We start from the raw sequence: 22676 nt of genomic DNA, 5'->3' as shown, positions 1-22676 counted from the left end.
GGCAAAATAGTCACCAAAAAGTATTAAAATGTGTTTGCATATATTAATAATAAAAAGGAAAAATAAAAAGTACCATTCATATTGGAAATAGTTAATTATGATGGCCCTGATGCAGTACCAGGCAGTGGCTCTCATGGCTTCTGATCTTAACTGATTGGAAGTGTTATCATGTACATTGTTTTGTCTTGGTATAAAAGATGGGCTACAGCAAATATTCTGCTCAATACCACAGATTTGCTTGTCAGTTGTTTGACCTTAACCAGTTGAGCATGTCCCTTAGCGGCTGACGATATGTGCATCTCTGATCACGAGCAGAAGTAGTGGGGGAGCATCATGGCCATGTGTTGAGAGGGATTCTTTGGAGTTTGAATGGTTCACTTCTGGAAACATAGGTGTTTCGTTCAACATCCTAAAGCAACCCTTATTCAGGGACCGTTTGAGCAGGATGGGCTACTCAACCTGAAGAAAATTCTAACTGGGCCCCACCTGCAAGGTCATGTGCTGTTTATCTTGATATGAGATCACCATGTCGCGCACATATGGTTGTGATGCATGTGCCTGGTGTACCTTTATCAGACGGGTAGTCATGATGGGTATATTGGGCTTCGTATATTTTACCCCAGTGTCACTTTGATGGCATGAACTGCTCTCTCACTCAATAATAATAATAATAATAATAATAATAATAATGATAATAATAATAATATTAATAATGATAATAATAATAATAATAATAATAATAATAATAATAATAATAATAATAATAATAATAATAGTAATAATAATAATAATATTTAGAATAGGTGAGAGAGTTGCATCTAAATACATATTGTGATTACATACAAATAATTTATATATATATATAAATATATATGTGTGTGTGTGTATCAAGTAATGATCCAAAAATTGTCTAAAAATATAGCGATGGCCCTGACTCCGGCTGCTCTATGATCCTCCGGTTGTCTGTGCTGATGTTTCGACTGCCGCTGCAGCCACCGCCCTCTCATGGGCACATAATACCCTCAGCGCCCCCACCCCTATTTTTATGTGTAAATAGATATTTAATATTTTACTAATTTATATATACTATGAAGCATTTGATATTTAATATAATTTGGATACAATTATATAATAATATAATACATTCATAGTGTCCACCAATCCACTGCCTTCCTCCCAATACCCCCTTTTTCTCTACCCCTCCTGCACCTCCCCCCCCTTAGACACCAGCGCCCACCTGGACTCTCTCAATCGTCAACGGGGGGCGGTAGCGCCTACTTTGAGAACCTATGGGCTAGACTATCGGATGTTGTTATACATCGCCTGTTACAATGCTCTTGGTATCGTTTTAGCTTTCGAATGGTGCCACCCCGCTGGCTAGGCAAGGAGACCAATATACATCACGTGCACACCAACGGGAAGTTAACGAAACGCCATAGAAAGAATTTTGTTCTGCAGCGAAGCGTGTCTGATATGTCATTGGTCACCGAACAAATACTGTAGTCTGTTAAAGTACACTTGGATATGTAAAAAGTAAACACATGCCATTGATCATGAGTTAATTGTTAGCAGTAAGGTACTTGGTACTAACATGACTATACTAACATATAATCTACTGTGTCACACCCTGAATATTTTATTACGAATATTATCACAGTCAATTATCATATCTGGTTAAACAAACTTCTTTCTTTATATGAATGAAACGAATAACGTAGTACAAATGAATGATAATATCTCTTTTTTGTTTGTTCTAGCGGCGGGTGGAATACTGTAACTAGGTCAGTTTATTTCTTAGAATAATATTTATGGACTCTCCAGTCGTAGACGACAGATGGGTATTCGGCAATTTCTTGTAGAACAACCAGCACAGATGATTTGTTCATAAGTGCAGGCGTGGCTGTGTGATAAGAAGCTTGCTTCTCAACCACATGTTTCGGGGGTTCACTCTACTACGTAGCACCTTGGACAAGTGTCTTTTACTATAGCCTCGGGTCGAATAAAGCCTTGTGAGTGGATTTGGTAGACGGAAACTGAAAAGCGTCTGCCGTATATATCGTTGCTCTTATGTTAAACAGGCCACATATATTGTACGCTATTATAACCAAATCCATGGTGATAATAGCGTACAATATATGTGGCCTGTGTGTTTTTAGTTGGCACTGTCGTATATGTGTAGCCGGTTACAGAATGGATTAACAAGGCAATAAAATCCCATAGAACACAACACAACACTCAAACCACAAACTCACAGTTAGAATTATATCACAACATCAGAATAATAAAAAAAATCTTCCTCATCACGAAACCAAAAACCCAGAAGCGTTTTCTTTCAATTTTCAATTTTGCTTGCAATAACCGGTTCTTTTGGTCAAAATATCGTATCTCCAGCTGCTTCAGATGCCAAGATATGAAAATTCTCAAAGTGTAGTTCAACGGTTTAGCATTTTTCAAAAAAGTCCCGCAAACGACAATTTTGCAAAAGTATTTCTGATTGAAAGTATCATACATTCATAGAGTTACGATTTTATGCACTCAACAAAGTATTATTGTTGAGCTGAAACTGTTGCTAATGTAAAAAGAAATGAAATGGTGAAACTATTTTTTCGTTTTCTGAAAAAGCAACGTTTTGGACTTACGACACTTTTGCATGATAGCAACGATATATACCGATATGTATACATATATGTATATTGTATGTATGTATGTATGTATGTATGTATGTATGTATGTATGTATGTATGTATGTATGTATGTATGTATGTATGTATGTATGTACGTATGTATGTGTGTATATATATATATATATGTATATACATATATGTATGTATGTATGTATGCATGTGTATAAGTGTGTGTGCGTGTGTGTGTCTTTGAGGCTGTGTTTATCCACCGCATCACCGCTTGGCAACCAGTACTGGTGTGATTACGTCCATGTAACTTAGCGGTTCAGCGACGGAGACGGATAGACTACGTCCCAAACTTTAAATAAAACTGAATACTGGGGTTGATACATTCGATTAAAATTTCTTTAAGACAGTGCCCCAGCAAGGCCACAGTCTAATGACTGAAACAAGTAAAAAAAATAGCTTCTTCTCTCCATCAATCGACATTACTTGTACAACTGCATGGGGGACTATACACCGGTTGTCGAAGTGATCGCTGAGCAACTTGAGATGAAGTGTTTTGCTCAAAACACAATATATCTCTGAGAATCGAAACCGTAATCTCGTGTAAAACACTCTATCTGCTCGGCTACGCGCCTTCAAATAATAATACCCGTTGGGTATTAATATTGTATCCCACAACTATAATGAGAAATAGCATTGTTGTTTAGTTCGGGACAGATCTGTTCCAGTAAGCCTGTGACCAAGGATATTTCAGAGTCCAGAATGGTGAAGTTATGCAGTAATATCTTGTGATAGTCGGGCGAATGTGAATGTGACGTCATCTGGCCATATGCTCTACGGAGGTGTGAGATGGTCACGTGAGGTGGTTATACAGGCGTAGTCTGAAAGAAGTAGATGAGAAGAAAGGAACCTTGTGGTACTCCAGCTGGACAATTATAAATTTTGGACGAGCAGTCGTTACTGTCGTTAATGTGGTACACATTAGGTTTGGTGACCACAAAGTTCTATATCCAATGCTTTATATTACTTTCGAGGCAGGGCCACCCCATCTTGTGTATATCAAGGACAACATTGTTCAGTGCATCTATTCTTCAAGACAGTAAAGTGTGACGTGAGCAGGATTTCCCTGCCATTTCTAGCAAAGTAGAAAAATAAGCTACAAAGAGGATTTTCTCTATTTTTCCTGTGGTGGACCTCTTTTAGGCGTAGAGTAGATTCGACACAGAAAAACAGTGACAGCAAGTTACATTTAGCATGTGATTCTACCAAGTTGAATTATGTCTTTGCCACGTAACGCTTCTAACCTCTTCTAGGCCATGTAAAATTAGAATTGAGATAATGGACCCCCAACGAAATCTACTGTTCTCAAAAATATGTCTCTCTTTCTCGCTATCTTGCGATATGTATACATACAGAAGATTCTCCGATTTCATTATATTCGATTTCTAACTAAGGTATAACCCCAGCCCCTAAATGATTTTGTTATGTCCTTGTGGTGTTCTCTCTGTGTCATGGCTTGTGTGCCGAATAAAACAAATTAGTTAGTGAACAGAGACCAACTAGAGTATTTTTTTATTCTCCATAAGGTTGAGAAAAAGTGGGGACGATACGAAGACAGACAAAACAAACATTGGGGTCAGGGTATCGAATGAGACGAAACGTATGAATGATGGCCACAAGCATGAGCCATTTGAGACAAACGGCCAGAGGGAGAAAGAAAGTTACAATCAGCTACTATCAGACACAACTTCCCTCGACTCTAACTCTCACTAGCTCACCGTTTTTCCTTTATATCATCACTGTATCTGTAGTCGGAGGCGCAATGGCCCAGTGGTTAGGGCAGCGGACTCGCGGTCATAGGATCGCGGTTTCGATTCCCAGACCGGGCGTTGTGAGTGTTTATTGAGCGAAAACACCTAAAGCTCCACGAGGCTCCGGCAGGGGATGGTGGTGATCCCTGCTGTACTCTTTCACCACAACTTTCTCCCACTCTTACTTCCTGTTTCTGTTGTACCTGTACTTCAAAGGGCGGCCTTGTCACTCTCTGTGTCACGCTGAATATCCCCGAGAACTACGTTAAGGGTACACGTGTCTGTGGAGTGCTCAGCCACTTACACGTTAATTTCACGAGCAGGCTGTTCCGTTGATTCGGATCAACCGGAACCCTCGTCGTCGTAACCGACGGAGTGCTTCCATATCTGTAGTTTATTACTACACAGTGACGAGAACACACAGACAAACTATACAAGGAAAATCGACGACATCTATCTTTACTTCGCATGCTTTACGAATTTAAGGCGCAGGAGTGGCTGTGTAGTAAGTAGCTTGCTAACCAACCACATGGTTCCGGGTTCAGTCCCACTGCGTGGCATCTTGGGCAAGTGTCTTCTGCTATAGCCCCGGGCCGGCCAATGCCTTGTGAGTGGATTTGGTAGACGGAAACTGAAAGAAGCCGATCGTATATATGTATATATATATAAATATGTGTGTGTGTGTGTGTGTGTATGTGTGTGTTTGTCCCCCTAGCATTGCTTGACAACCGATGCTGGTGTGTTTACGTCCCCGTAACTTAGCGGTTCGGCAAAAGAGACCGATAGAATAAGTACTGGGCTTACAAAGAATAAGTCCCGGGGTCGATTTGCTCGACTAAAGGCGGTGCTCCAGCATGGCCGCAGTCAAATGACTGAAACAAGTAAAATTATAACACATCGTGGTTTTGGATATATATATACAAAGTAACAAGTAAATCAATATTTCTTTACAACTTCGATCACTGTTCTTTTATTTTGCGCATCTGCAACACGAACACCTCGTTACAATCGCTAACTGCCAACCATCAACATATACATTATCACAACAACCGTTACACTGGTGACCACTGACTCCTCAACAATACCGTTACAATCGGTGACCCCTCACGTTACGTTTCTAAGGGGAGTCCTAAGTACTTAGTTTATAAGTTGCTATTGTAACTATCACTGTGTATAACTTGATGACGAATGACGCTGGAGTTAATAGCTCTGTAGATATTAATGCTAGCTATGACAGTGCGTGTTGGGGTCTGTTTTTGTTGCATCCATCACGCACGGACGCGCGCACACACACACACAAACACCCCCCCCCCCCCCCCACACACACAAGGTTTGAGAACAATATAGCGGTTGAATGTGAGCTGAATGGGCGTTGGGAGTTGGAAAGAGAAATGTGAAATTTAATGATATGAGGGATTAGCATTTCTTGGATAAAATAACCACTTAGCAAATATATATATATATATATATATATATATATATATATACACACACGTATGTATGTGTGCATACGTTTGTGTGCCTGTGTTTGTCCCCCCAACATCACTTGACAACCGATGCTGGTGTGTTTACGTCCTCGTAACTTAGCGGTTTGGCAAAAGAGACAGAATAAGTACTAGGCTTACAAAGAATAAGTCCTGGGGTCGATTTGATCGACTAAAGGCGGTGCTCCAGCAAGGCCACTGTCAAATGACTGAAACAAGTAAAATAGTAAAAGATTATTATTATTATTATTATTATTATATTATTATTATTATTATTATTATTATTATTATTATATTCTATTTTATCTTTTACTTGTTTCAGTCATTTGACTGCGGCCATACTGGGGCACCGCCTCGGAGAGTTTTAGTTGAACAAATCGACCCCGGGACTTATTATCTTAAGTCTAGTACCGCTAGGCTACAGGGACGTAAACACACCAACGCCGGTTGTCAATCGGTGGTCGGGGGGACAAACACAGACACAAAGACACACATATACTCACTCACACAAACACACATGCACGCACGCACACACACACACACGCAAACACACATACGATGGACTTCTTTCAGTTTCCGTCTACCAAATCAACTCACAGGGCTTTGGTCGGCCCAAGGCTATAGTAGAAGACAGTTGACCAAAGTGCCACGCAGTGGGACTGAAACCGGAACCATGTGGATGAGAAGGAAGCTTCTTAGCACACAGCCTTCTCTTTACTTGCTTCAGTCATCAGACTGCGGTCATGCTGGGCACCGCCTTCAAGCTTTGATCGAATGAATCGTTCCCAATACTTATTTCATTTTAAAGCCTGATACGCATTTTATCGTTCTCTTAGGCCGAACCGCTAGATTTCGGGGGATGTAATTTCATCAACACCAATTGTCAAGCAGTGGTGGGAGAATAAACACAAACACACCACAGACACATACACAGACACACGCACACACCACAGACACATACACATACACATACACACATACACACACATATGACGGGCTTCTTTCCGTTTCCTTCACAAGGCTTTGGTCGGCCCGAGGTTATAGTAGGAGACACTTGCCCAAGGTGCCACGCTGGAGGACTTAGTCCGGAACCATGTGGTCGGGAAGCAAGCTTACTATAAAGCCATACCTGTACCTACACACACACACAGACACACACACCAGACACACGCACACACACATGCACTGCATTTTGTTATATGTAGTAGGCTTTTCTTACAAAATGTATAGGAATAGGTGAGAGTGTCAGAAAGATCGGAGGTTCTGCTTTTAAAAGTGTTACTTTTTCTGTAGGGTTATATTATAGGTTTGCAATGCCTATTCATGAAAGGAGTTTTGTTTGCTAATCAAGATTCCGTAATTAAGTGTGCATGTGTGTGTGTGTGTATCTTTGTGGCTATGTTTGTTTCCCCAACCACCGCTTGACAATTGGTTCGTAAGTTAAATTTTATTTCTAATATATAGATTTACTCTTGAGATGATATCTAATTTTATGTTAAATTGTTTTTCAGCTCCCGAATGATTGAAGACAGTGAGACTTCTATTTTTGTTTCTGAATGTATGCGTACATTCGTTATAGCAGGCTTGAAATGGATTTCACGTTAGCCCTGTACGTTGATAAATTATGTTCTTAGAAAGCAGTTAGTAATTAACAATTATTACTGTTAATACAGTTGTAGTTTCAATTCGTGGGATCAGTAAATGATTGATTGAGTTGGGACATATTAGACAATACTAGCTGAATGTGAACGTTTGATACTACCTTTGTTGAATATTTTGTAGTAACTGTAGAGTGTATATTTCTGTGTAATTTAAAAGAATTATTTACTATTAGTGTTGTGACAGCGATATTGAGGGGTTTACAGAAAGAGATGTTCCTTTTTTTCTTATTGTGAGTCTTGTGGGTTCTTTTCACTTCGTGTCAGAAGGTCGTTATTATACGTAGTACAGTCTAAAGAATGTCTTCATTATTGGGATATTTGGAAGTCTGAGAGATGTATCTTTAACTAAACTGTAAACCATATTTCTAATGTTGGATAGACTGTGGGTATATTTGAGGATTTCGTTTATATTTTTTTCTGTGTAGATAATATGAGCAATTATTTATATTTTAAGTAATATCTTTTAGTCTTATAGACAGGCTTGATTGTAAACGTAAGAATGAAGTTATTTTTAAGATGGTCTGTAAACCTACCAGTCTGATAGACTTAAAGAAGATTCTGAAAATAAATGCCTTCTTGCATTTGCAAACCAACACAGCGCTAAGATAAGGCCAGATCATAACACGAGCTTATTCTTAGATAAATATATGAATAACGAATAGAAGTATACCAGCTCAGTTTACTCTTTCACACACACACACACACACACACACACACACACACACACACACACACACACACACACACACACACACACACACACACACACACACACACACACACACACACACTCACACACACATGCACACACAAATTCCTATTTATTCATGGTGTGCCCCTTTATATACAACATATCTGCAGTCAAATACTTGTAAATGTTCATCCATGTAAAATGCTTTAAACAAGGAAATCTTTCATGTAAATCAAACAATATTTAGTAATAGATACCCTAATAGATTATAGATCAGGCCATTAGAACAATACAAGAACAACTTCAGCTACACATAAACAACAGTGCCAACTAAAAACACACAGGCCACATATATTGTACGCTATTATAACCAAATCCATGGTTATAATAGCGTACAATATATGTGGCCTGTGTGTTTTTAGTTGGCACTGTCGTATATGTGTAGCCGGTTACAGAATGGATTAACAAGGCAATAAAATCCCATAGAACACAACACAACACTCAAACCACAAACTCACAGTTAGAATTATATCACAACATCAGAATAATAAAAAAAATCTTCCTCATCACGAAACCAAAATCCCAGAAGCCAGAGACTGTACAATTGACAACCAGTGTAAAATACATATTTCCGTGTAAACATGCAAATTATGCTATGACTCAATGTGTGACATCAACCACACAAATATGACACTCTCTTATGCGCTGACCTTGCTTTTAGAATCCTTCCAATGTATTACATGAAATAAAAGGAGACAGCGAAACGTTAGTTGACAACACTACAGTTTTAAATAGAATTTCTCAAAAATATAAGATAACAAAAATTGAGAAATATAATTACGGACGCTTAAACCAGATTATGAAAGCTTTAGAAAACACAAGCCAAATCAACCAGTAATCCCATGGCACTTTGCTACTTACAGCAGTGCACACAAGCAACACCTCATTATTACCATTACTTTATTCTGATAATAATACAGAGAAAGTCTCAGATGTTAATGGACGGGTGGATTTAGGAACGCCATTGTTCTAATCTAAACGTAAAGGAACTAATAAAGAAAAAGGAAAATAAAATGCTCAATAAAGAAGCTCAAATCCGAACACAGTCATGTCTTTGATAAAACACACTCACGCACACACACACACACACACACACACACACACACACACACACACACACACACACACACACACACACACACACACACACACACACACACACACACACACACACACACACCTTCTCTCAAACCTACAGACTTGCATAGTTGACATATAAACATGACAAATTTAACAATACACACACACATATATATATATGTTTGTATATTATTTCTACTTCCTGGTTAGCGTTTTAGTATTTATTTTGTTGAAAAGCCTAGTTATAAGTCAAATAGCATGTTAAAAATATACCCGAAATGTAGTATCAGCAAATGATTCAACTAGACAAAGAAATTTAAGCCTACGCATACACACACACACACACACACACACACACACACACACACACACACGCACGCACGCACACACACACACACATACATACATACATACATACATACATACATACATACATGCATACATAATACATACATACATACATGGTGGCTGCCCCCCTCGTTATCGAGTATGGCCATTGCACAAAGCTTAATCAATGTTGTTATCGTGCAATGCCTGCGCAAGAAGATTTTTTGTAAAGTGAGGAAAGGCTGTGCACTGAGTCAATCCCACTCACTAAGCAACAGCAGCCATAATCCGAAAAGAAGAAAAGTCAACATCATCGGTAACCACTGAGCCGCAGGTTTTATGTCGGTGTTATCCCAGTTACCTGAGTTAACTTCTCCTAGAAGGATGCCCTAACAAAGGCTAGGAGTCCTTCACTCCCAATGGTTTAACCGCGCGATCGGGTATTCAGTCCGATTATTTCTATGTCCCCGCGCATAATAAAGCCTTAAGACATTTATTGGATGGCCGTTGACTCTCAAGAGTTCCTCCGCCCTTTGACGGGTTTTGTTTTTCATCCCGCAGGGTGTCCAATAAACACCCTCCTCACCAAGCAAGCTTGGTGGGGTTGCCGGTTTAGTCGCCGACGACCCGACCATGCAGCAGGTTGTACCGGGTTACATGTTACCAGCAGCACTCGAAAGTGACCTGACATACATACATACATACATACATACATACATACATACATACATACATACATACATACATACATACATATATATACAGAAGATAGACAGACACTCGGTTTGAACAAACACATGCTTGGTGTGGAAAACTATTCAATGAATGTGCAGAGAATAGCATTTTCAGTATGAAAATCACAATCTTTAGCTACGTTAAAGAACACGACAAGAAAAGGTGAAAAGTTTTTTAGAGTTTTATTTTTTAAGAATCCTCAAAAATCGTTTTAAAAAAATTGCTTAAATGATAAAGAAAACATTTTAAAAGCTTACAACCAGAATCATAGAAAAAAAAAACAAGACTATAAAATGTTTCCCAGAGTTATGAAATCACCAAAAACTTACATAATTACTATAACGTTGTACAAATAGCGTCTCTTGGATAATAGTATGGTTTCTAATTTAGGCACAAGGCCATCAGTTTTTAGGGAAGGTTTTAGTCGATGCCATCGACTCCACTACTTGACTAGTACTTTATTTTACCGACTGTACAGGATGAAAGGGGAAGTTGACCCCCTGGCAGGATTTCAACTAGGAATATAAAGAACCGGAATAAATACTGTAATGCATTTTCCCCGATGCTGCAACGATTCGGCTCATAGATCTAGCTAGAATAATAAAATGAGAATATATATTTCTTTACTACCCACAAGGGGCTAAACACAGAGGGGACAAACAAGGATAGACAAACGGATTAAGTCGATTACATCGACCCCAGTGCGTAACTGGTACTTAATTTATCGACCCCGAAAGGATGAAAGGCAAAGTCGACCTCGGCAGAATTTGAACTCGGAACGTAACGACAGACGAAATATGGCTACACATTTCGCCCGGCGTGCTAACGTTTCGCCCAGCTCGCCGCCGTATAAAATGAGAATATACTGAGATGGTATTTACCGTAATCTAAATTATTTGGCGACAAAACAGCTAGGCCAACCAGGAATTCTCGTTGACTGCAAGAGAAGTGTTGATTGTAAATTTATTCCCCAAAGTGTTAACAATAAATACACCAAAAAATAAACGACTGTAATCGAAAATGGTTTGGAGAACATATCAATACATGTCGACACGAAGTGTGACAACAGACCTGAGAATTCAACTGCTACAAGGTTGACCGTTTATATGTTTGTCAATGAGTTTTGCAGTGACAATGTTTGTTAGTGTATTACAAGCGAGGAGTGGGAAGAGAAGAAATCATTAAATTGTAGTCTTAATTAAATGTTCTAATGAAATGTTCTAGATTATTTCGGTTTTGAAACTCTCACAACGTGACTGATCATATTTATCTATTATTTATAAGAGACTCGTGAATTCATGTTGACAGTAAATAATGATTAAGGCGGAAAATATTTACAACACATTAAAATCCCTTAGTCTTGTTAATACACGCCCTCTACAAACTCCTTGACACTAACCGGAACATACTAAACAATGAAACAAAGGAAAAACAAAACAAAATAAAGAATGCCATTGGGTTTTCGAAAATTGAAAGCGATCGTTGATTTGCTGAAGACTCCTAATTATTCTGTGGTATTTATGGCAAGTCAACATATAATAACACGTGTCACAAAAAGTGTCTTAGTAAATAATAATAATAATAATAATAATAATAATAATAATAAAATAATAATAATAATAATAATAATAATAATAATAATAATAATAACAATAATAATAATATTTCGAAATGCTAATGTAGATCAAGCAACAACCCTCAGTGGCTGAGAAGTTCAGTACTGAAAGCAGAGACTGAAAGTTCCATATTGGCGACACAAGATCAAAGCTTCCTCACAAAAAATCTAGCTGGCTAACGTTCTTCAAAACGGTTCTGACCCTAAATGCAGATTCTGCGATACATTTGACGAAACAATAGACCATTTCGTCTCGGGATGTCCTGTGCTGACACCAAACGAATACAAGAATCGCCACGATAAGGTTAGGACAGTATTTACACTGGAAAAAATGTAAACACTACAAAATCAGCACTCCTGATTACTGGTATGAACATCATCCTGAACCAGTCGTTGAAGGTGAAAATGTCACTATCCTTTGGGATTTTCCAGTCAACACTGACAGAACGATCCAGGGTAATTGACGAGATGTAATTATTAAAGATAGGGAAGAGAATACTTGTAAACTAACAGATGTAAGTTTTCCTACTGATAAAAATATATCTGTCAAGAAATTTGACAAACTAAATAAATATAAGGACCTGGAAATTGAAATATTAAAGATGTAACATCTTAAAACGAGAACTATTCCTGTTATTGTAGATGTCCTAGGTATGATAAAAAAAGGGATGTCAGAAACATATAGATAAAATGCCAGGAGAACCATGTCTCAGAGAAATCCAAAAGCTTGTACTGAGAAGCACTGCCCACATCCTTAGAAAAACAATTTAAATGTCACCTCCTCAAGCTTTCAGTCATAATGTAACATCTCTTATTCTTCACTCGCCCAAGGACACTGCATTCTATTGCTAACTGGTATCAACACCATCCTCAGCCAGTTGTTGAAGGTAAAAATGTCACCATCCTCTGGGATTTTCCAGTCAACACTGACAGAACGATCAAGGCTAATCGACTAGACATAATTGTTAAAGACAGGGAAGAAAATACATGCAGACTAATAGAGGTAAGCGTTCCACACTGATAAAAATATATCTGTAAAGGAATTTGACAAACTTAGTAAATATAAGGACCTGGAAATCGAAATACAAAAGATGTGGAATCTTAAAACAAAAACTGTTCCTGTTATTGTAGGTGCCCTAGGTATGATAAAAAAGGGATGTCAGAAACACCTAGACAATATCCCTGGAGAACCATGTCTCAAAGAAATCCAAAAGATTGTGCTAACAAGTACTGCCCACATCCTTAGAAAAACCTATCAATGTAAATGTTTGTGTTTGTATTACATGGAGATATTTCTCTACTTCCCCTCCGCAAGCTTTCAGCTATATTTCAACAACTCTTAACCTTCACTTGCCCTAGGGCGCTGGGTGTGCCCCGGCAAGTGATTGCATCAAACATGCAGATTAAAAGTAAATGACAATAATAATAATAATAATAATAATAATAATAATAATAATAATAGATGGGCTATAGCAAATATTCTGCTCAATACCACATATTTACTTGTCAGTTGTTTGACCATAACCAGTTGGGCATGTCCCTTAGTGGCTGACGATATGTGCATCTCTGATCACGAGCAGAAGTAGTGGGGGAGCATCATAGCCATGTGTTGAGAGGGATTATTTGGGGTTTGAATAATTCACCTCTGGAAACATGGGTGTTTCGTTCAACAACCTTAAACAACCCTTATTCAGGGACCTTTTGAGTGGGATGCGTTACTCGACCAGATGAAAATTCTAATTGGGCCCCACCTGCAAGGTCATGTGCTGTTTATCTTGATATGAGATCACCATGTCGCGCACATATGGTTGTGATGCATGTGCCTAGTGTATCCTTATCAGACAGGTAGTCATGATGGGCTTCGTATATTTTACTCCAGTGTCACTTTGATGGCATGCACTGTTCTCTCACTCAATAATAATAATAATGATAATAATAATAATGATAATAATAATAATAATAATAATAATAATAATAATAATAATAATAATAATAATAATAATAATAATAATAATAATAATAATAATAATAATAATAATAATAATGATGATGATGATAATAATAATAATGGACTTTCTCGTCGAAGACGACATTTGAGCATTCAGCCTTTGTCGAACGATATGCACAAAAGATTTGCTTAAAGTGATCAAATGTTCATTTCTGCATGTTAGCTCACTGTCTCCATCAATCAACGTTGCCTGAATAGGTGCACGGTGTACCACGCGTCAGGTGTGGAAGTGATGACAGAGAAATGTGAAATGAATTGTTTTGCTCAAGCACACAACGCTCCACGCGGTCTAGGAGTTGAAATCACGATCGGTAGATCATAAATAATGGACTCTCTACTACTACTACTACTACTACTACTACTACTACTACTACTACTACTACTACTACTACTAATAATAATAATAATAATAATAATAATATAATAATAATAATAGTGGCTTCAAATTCTGCCAGAAGGGTAACAATTTTGCGGGGGGGGGGGCGGATATAGACGATTACATCGATCCCAGTATTCAACTGGTACTTATTTTATCAACTCCGAAAAGCTGAAAGGTAAAGTCGAGCTCGGCGGAATTTGAACTAAGAACGGAGCGACGGGTGAAATACCTATTTCTTTACTACCCACAAGGGGCTAAACACAGAGGGGACAGACAAACGGATTAAGACGATTACATCGACCCCAGTGCGTAACTGGTACTTAATTTATCGACCCCGAAAGGATGAAAGGCAAAGTCGACCTCGGCGGAATTTGAACTCAGAACGTAACGGCAGACGAAATACGGCTACGCATTTCGCCCGGCGTGCGAGTGGCTCTCATGGCCCTTGATCTTAACTTATTGGAATTGTTATCATGTACTTTGTATTGTCTTGGTATAAAAGATGGGCTACAGCAAATATTCTGCTCAATACCACAGATTTGCTTATCAGTTGTTTGACGTTAACCAGTTGACCATTTCCCTTAGTGGCTGACGATATGTGCATCTCTGATCACGAGCAGAAGTAGTGGGGGAGCATCATAGCCGTATGTTGAAAGGAATTCTTGGAGGTTTGGATCATTCACCTTTGGAAACATGGGCGTTTCGTTCAACATCTTTAAACAATCCTTATTCAGGGACCCTTTTGAGCGGGAAGGGCTACTCGACCAGAAGAAAATTCTAACTGGGCCTCACCTGCAAGGTCATGCGCTGTTTATCTTGATATGAGATCACCATGTCGCGCACATATGGTTGTGATGCATGTGCCTGGTGTACCCTTATCAGACGGGTAGTCATGATGGGTATACTGGGCTTCGTATATTTTACCCCAGTGTCACTTTGATGGCATACACTGCTCTCTCACTTAATAATAATGGAAACTTTTGGAAAGATTGTCTCAGTCTATATAATATTGTACGCATCATTCTTTCAGCTTTTTTTAGGCCCTTTAAAATTAAAAACTACAAAAGCAGCATTTTTTAACTCTAAAGCAAAAAAAGGAAAAACAAAAATAATAGTTTTTGGGTTCTAAAGCCCCCCACCCCAGGCCCAAAAGGCTGATTTTATAGTTTTGGTACTTTTTAACCCTTTTGTTTTTAAACCGGTTAAAACCCGTTGTATCTAATTCTTCTACGAAATCTTTTAAAAATTAAACAAATCACGTTTGTGAATTCTCGTAGCTTTGAGATAATGTGAAAGCTTTTCCCCCAGAAAGACAGAACTGGCTTTTCTTCCAGAAAGCACAGAACTGGGAGAGGAAAACAAAATTAACTGAGGTGGATATCAACAGAGAAAATATTGACTTCCATAAAGTGGAAAAATAAATGGAAGGAAAAAGGTTGGTAAATATTTCGGTGTGAACGCAAATAGCTGTTACATGGTAGCTGGGTATGCTAGAAATAGCAGCCAGATATTTCCTTTTCTGGAAAAAGGAGCCGTTTACGCATGATTTCGATGTCACATTCGTTGAAAGCATGCAAAATAACCTGAAAAAGAAAAAAAGACCCGCAAAACAAAACTCCATTGGTTCCCATCACCCACCCTTCTTTCTTCCCCGGAAAAAATGGCTTGCGGCTGGTTTGGAGGTCAGGTACACTGAATGCACCCGAATAAACTGTGGAAAAAATTATTCCACACCGAGGTACGAAATATACCGAAAGAATAAAATCTTGTGCCGATTATACCTGTATTTTAATTAATTCAAATTGAAAAGTGGCAAAATTTTTGTCGGTTGCCATCTGGGATAATTTTAGTAGCAAATCAAATAGGTAAGATGCATTAAAAATTTGAATTTTAGTATCTATCCATAATGTTATTGCTTTTACACCTGTTAATTAAATTTACCTGCTCATAAAAGTCAAATTTACTCAGTAAGATCGGCTAAAATTACATAACTATAAACCAGTGGTATATAGAACACCCACTGACAAAATTTCAAATCCGTATTCTTTTATTTTATTTTATTTGTTTCAGTCAGTTGACTGCGGCCATGCTGGAGCACCGCCTTTAGTCGAACAAATCGACCCCAAAACTTATTCTTTGTAAGCCTAGTACCTATTCTATCGGTCTCTTTGTCGAACCGCTAAGTTACGGGGACATAAACACACCAGCATCTGTTGTCAAGCGATGTTGGGGGACAAACACAGACACACAAACACACATATATACGACGGGCTTCTTTCAGTTTCCGTCTACCAAATCCACTCACAGGGCTTTGGTCGACCCGAAACTATAGTAGAAGACATTTGCCCACGCAGTGGGACTGAACCCGGACCATGTGGTTGGTAACCAAGCTACTTACCATGTAAAAATTTACAAAGCTTTATACAGCAGCATCCGCTCCGTAGTTCACGTAAGTGGTCATCTATCCAAGGATGCACCCTCTCGTCGCTTCTGTACGTGTTGACTCTAGAGCCACTATTGCGGAAGCTGGCGACGGTAAGGGGCATTCTGCGAGAACCGGGATGCGGAAGGGACGTGTCTGCATACGCGGACGACGTCACCGTCATACTGTCGAGCTACAGGCATATCAACCTGATCGATGAGACACTAAAAGAATACGAAGCGGTAGCAGGAGCGAAAATTAACACGGAAAAGTCAGTGGGCTTGCGGCTCGGCACCTGGAGAGGCAGGCACATGCCGTCCAACAGCTTCTCCATTGTGGGACACTGGGACACTCGTCTCTTTGACTGAACTACAATCATGGATCAAACAGAGACCGAGGTTAGGCGAATGGTACCGCGAGTGCCGTCTTGCTCTCAAGCAACTCTGCCGTCCAGGACCAAACTTGTGCGACTTCAATTCCACGAAGGCGTTCTATAGACGATTAATGGAGGAGAGGTGCGACGATATTCTTAGGGAGAATCTGGGCGTCGACGGGGAACACCTGACCCGCCTGTTCAGGACAACTTTCGGGCTTGGACCTATGGACAATCATCAGAGATCCCTGGCCTGACAGTTCGAGATACGCCGGACCGACTTGCCCGAGATGCGATCAGAGTGACGAAACAGTTCTGCACGCACTCGTGCAGTGTCCAACCATTTCAGACCTGTTGGCTTATGTCTAACCGCTGCTGTCACGTGTAGGACGAATTCGGTTATCGGCCGAGTCTATCGTGAATATTGCACCTCCACCTTCCTTTAACCGGGAAGGCACAACAGTTTTCATTGTACTGGTGGCTATGGTGAAAGAATGTGTGTGGTGGACTCGTGCGAAAGGTTTAGAGACAAACACTTTCCTCTCTGGCCAATCGCTCATCAACTTTTTCAGGTACCACTCGAAAGGAAGGTGAGAATAGAATAAAAGGTGGTTGAATGTAGCAAAGTTGGTATGCGTGAATGACGAAACCACTTGAGAGACAGCGCGCTTTTCTCTCATGTGTTTCTTTCCCTGCATGAGGTTACCGTGGTCTTTTCCATAGGCTTTTCTTTCCCCGGATAAACCTAATTTGTTTTACATTTTACCCCGCCTTATTTTGCTGTTTACACGTCCCAAACGCTTTCGATCCCTTTTGATCGTATTTTTTCCCCTATTTTCTCTCGAAATGAAAAGTTCTACATTGTATTGTCCCCTCTGTGTTCGGCCCTGCATGGCTAATAAAGATATCTATCTATCTATCTATCTATCTATCTATCTATCTATCTATCTATCTATCTATCTATCTATCTATCTATCTATCTGTCTGTCTGTCGGTCTGTCTGTCTGTCTGTCTGTCTGTCTGTCTGTCTGTCTGTATGTATGTATGTATGTATGTATGTATGTAGTATGTATGTATGTATGTATGTATGTATATGAAAAAATGAGTAGAGATGGCGTTTGTTTTGGGATAATTTTTATTTTAATTATAATGTTTACAGAGTGACTCTGATATGAGTTTCGAGCTTCAAATAGCCGTTTTCAAACTGAAAAATATATGTTCTATAGCAAAAAATTTTTCTTAAAAGTATGCACACGCACATAAATACACACACACATAAATACACACGCACAAATACACAAAAAAAACTATATAAAAATATATATTTTCCTTTTTTTTTATATGTCTTCGTTTTCTTTTGTGTATACTTGTAATAAAATTTTCTTTTATTATTTAAGAAACCAGTAAAACACATTTTCAGTTTAAAACTGCCTACCACGTAGTTATCGAACGTCTTTTTTGCTACTGCTGTTTAAGGGTATTTGTTACATTGTTGTTGATTTGTTTTTGTTGAACTCTCCTGCTTTTGTGTTTTTCCAAGCACTTTTTGTTTGCGATGTAGCAGATTTGTTCCTTCTCAAGCCATGACTGGCTCATAAGGGCCGGTTTCCCAGTTTCCTTGGCGTATAGGTTCCCTACCTGGATGGGACGCCGGTCCATCGCAGGTGAGCTGTAAGATGCAGGAGGAAAGAGTGAGAGAAAGTTGTGGCGAAAGAATCAGCAGAAGTTTGCCATTACCTTCAACCGGAGCCGCGTGGAGCTGAGGTGTTTCACTCATAAACACACGCATCGCCCGGTCTGAGATTCGAACCTGCGATCCCTCGACCGCGAGTCCGCTGCTCTAACCACTAGGCCATGTGCCTCCTCTTGTAGCTTTACGTTTTCTCCTTGTTTGAAGGGGGAAACTTAATATTTTTGTATCTCATTTTTATTCTCAAAATGAGTGAATCCTCCTCCGACAACGGCTTATATATTATGGAAAATTATTAGAAACAATGACACTGACATCGCCTGCGCCAGCAGACCAAACGGAAAACACGACAAAGAAAACCAAAGACAATTCTGGGAAAAATAAGGATAAAAAGATGTCTAATATCGCAGCTGTAGCTGGAGTAAACAAAGAAGACTTAGAAATCGAACAAAACGAACTAGGAAAGTGCAACGGTCTCCTTCAAAAGGAGAGGCACAATGTAAAACATATTCTATTAAAAACAAAAGAATTGACTTGGTCCCGAAAGAGGCTATAGAAAAATGTTTACGCTCCATGTGGCAAGACATCACCTATATAGCCAAGGGGAAGAGATATGGCACAGTGGAGGTACGTTTTTACAACGAGGAAAAAGCCAGGCAACATTCGACGATATCACTCAAGTCTGAAGAGGTGGTTCTCCTGCCAACATACTTTGGAAGACGTACTTCCAGCGTAAAGGGAGGAGAAATACCGCCGGAGATTGATGTTGCCTGGCTCGTAGCAGCACTGGTTTTAGGTTTGGAAATAAAAATCACTATTCTCCAAGCCACCAAATTTCATCACAGGACTGGCAAGAGTAGGGGTTAGAGATGATAGTTCAAACTGCCCCCGCTGACCTAGAAGAGATTCCATATTCCATATTAATCAAAGAAGAAATAAATTTAAAGGTCATGGTGGAAGGACAGAAACCTCGTTGCTATAAGTGTGGCCAAAAAGTCCACATAAGGGCAGAGTGTAATCCACCACCTGCACCCCCACCACCCGCGGAAACTTTATATAGCAACATTGAATTGATAGTTAGGGTGAACGGTTTCTTTTCGGAACCGTTCTGTATTGAGCGAACAGTACGTCAAGAGTATCCTCTCTCCCCACTTCTGTATGTTTTGGCCCTCGAGCGGAAGTTGGAGGCTATAAGAGGCATCTGCGAGATCTAGGGCACGGAAAATCGGTTTCGGTGTATGCAGACGACATCACCGTCATCGCATCCCGGTTCGAACACCTACAGTGGATAGGTTATGCCATAAGTGATTACGAAGCGGTGGCAGGAGCAAAAATTAACTGGGACAACAAAACTGTCCGACGAACGGGAACGTGAAACTCCGAGTAACAGGTTTTGTTGAAATTCTGATGCTTTTAAATAAAGCATATTACTCTACCCCTGGTATGTTGAGTACTCTTTTTCCACCTTGTTTCACATTTATGTGTTTACTCCGGTATATATATAATATATATATATATATATATATATATATATTATATATATATATATATATATATATATATATATATATATATATATTATATATATATACATATATATATATAATACATATATATATACATATATATATATACATATATATATATATACATATACCACACACATGCATATATGGGTACAGGGCGTCACCAACAGTAAACAAACATGAAATACGAAAGCAAATGAGTTCAATATGCAAGGAACAAGAGAAACAAATGGAAAACAGGACAAGTAACATAAAGAACGACCCTTCATCAGTTGTCGGCTGTCTACTCCTCATTTCGAGCATTGAATGACAAATTACTATACAGTTATTTGTAATAAAGAAATATCATGATTAGACTAAAAATATTTTCAGAAAATATTTGTATTACATTTGAAAATATTGTAACATTATAGACAATCTATTTCATTTACTACAGTTATGATAAATGTTGAAATTGTAAGCCATTAGCTTCAATGCATTCTCGACAACGTGAAAGCACACAGTGATAAACTTTGATACACAAGTCTGGATCAATTTTAGCCAATGCATCAATAAAGAACTGCCGAAGAGCTTCAATACTTCTTGACTTCCGCTGACTTACAAACTTGGCTTCCTTAACTTAGAAAATCTTCGCAAAATTGAGACCTTCGATCAGGATTATCCTCCAGAAGCGCGGAATGTATGGTTTCATATTTAGTTTTGTAAGTTTTGTAAGTTTGACACCAATTTCTGAACTACCACGGCGAATTGATTTCTTAGGGCTTCTTACATATGCCTCAGCAACCGTATCATAGAGTTGCTTTCAGCCTAACTGTATAGTAATTTTACAGACACCCTGTATTATATATATATATAAATGTGCATGCCTGTACAAGTATATACAGGTAGAATTATTTATACAAAGGGGAGAAATAAAACTCTATACATAAAGGAGTACTTACATGATTTTATTGTTGCTGTGAAATTGGAGCAATGATTCTAGGGTTGTGAGCTTCGTGCAAATGCACTTATTAAATTTTCTTAAGTGCATTTGCACGAAATCCTTGGGTCACACACACATGTATATATATATATATATATATATATATATGTGTGTGTGTGTGTGTGTGTAGATATACTCTTTTACTCTTTTACTTGTTTCAGTCATTTGACTGCGGCCATGCTGGAGCACCGCCTTCAGTCGAGCAAATCGACCCCGGGACTTATTCTTTGTAAGCCCAGTACTTATTCTATCGGTCTCTTTTACCGAACCGCTAAGTGACGGGGACGTAAACACACCAGCATCGGTTGTCAAACACAGACACACAAACACATACACACACATACATATATATATACATATATACGACAGGCTTCTTTCAGTTTCCGTCTACCAAATCCACTCACAAGGCATTGGTCGGCCCGGAGCTATAGCAGAAGACACTTGCCCAAGATGCCACGCAGTGGGACTGAACCCGGAAGCATGTAGTTTATTAGCAAGCTACTTACAACACCAGCCACTCCTGTATATATAAATGTATACATATATATATATATATATATATATATATATATATATATATATATATATATATATTTATATATATACATGTATGCATGTATATATACATGTATACATGTATATACATGTATACATGTATACATGTATATATATATATATATATATACATGTATGCATGTATATATATATATATATATATATATACACACCAACTAATACATACTAATACGTACTAATACATACTAATACATACTAATACATACACCAACCCTATACATACACACGTCCAGACCTCTCCTACGCACTTATACTCTCTCATACACACACACACACACTTATACAATACTAATACGTACTAATACATACTAATACATACTAATACATACACCAACCCCATACATACGCACGTCCAGACCTATCATACGCACTAATACTCTCTCATACACACACACACACACACACACCCTTATACATACTAATACATACACCAACCCTATACATACAGACGTCCAGACCTCTCCTACGCACTAATAGCTGGTCATTCAACCCTATTATCAACCCTATTATCTCCCCTTATTTCGCTCTCGCGTCTCATGTTTGATCTTTGACCTCTGGCCGAAATCAGATTGCCATGTTGATTCGCTAGCTTCTGCACGCATTTTTTTTCTCTCCTTGTTTCTTTC

Source organism: Octopus sinensis, linkage group LG8 (assembly GCF_006345805.1).
Source record: "Octopus sinensis linkage group LG8, ASM634580v1, whole genome shotgun sequence".
NCBI lineage: Eukaryota > Metazoa > Mollusca > Cephalopoda > Octopoda > Octopodidae > Octopus > Octopus sinensis.
This window is presented reverse-complemented; position numbering follows the sequence as displayed.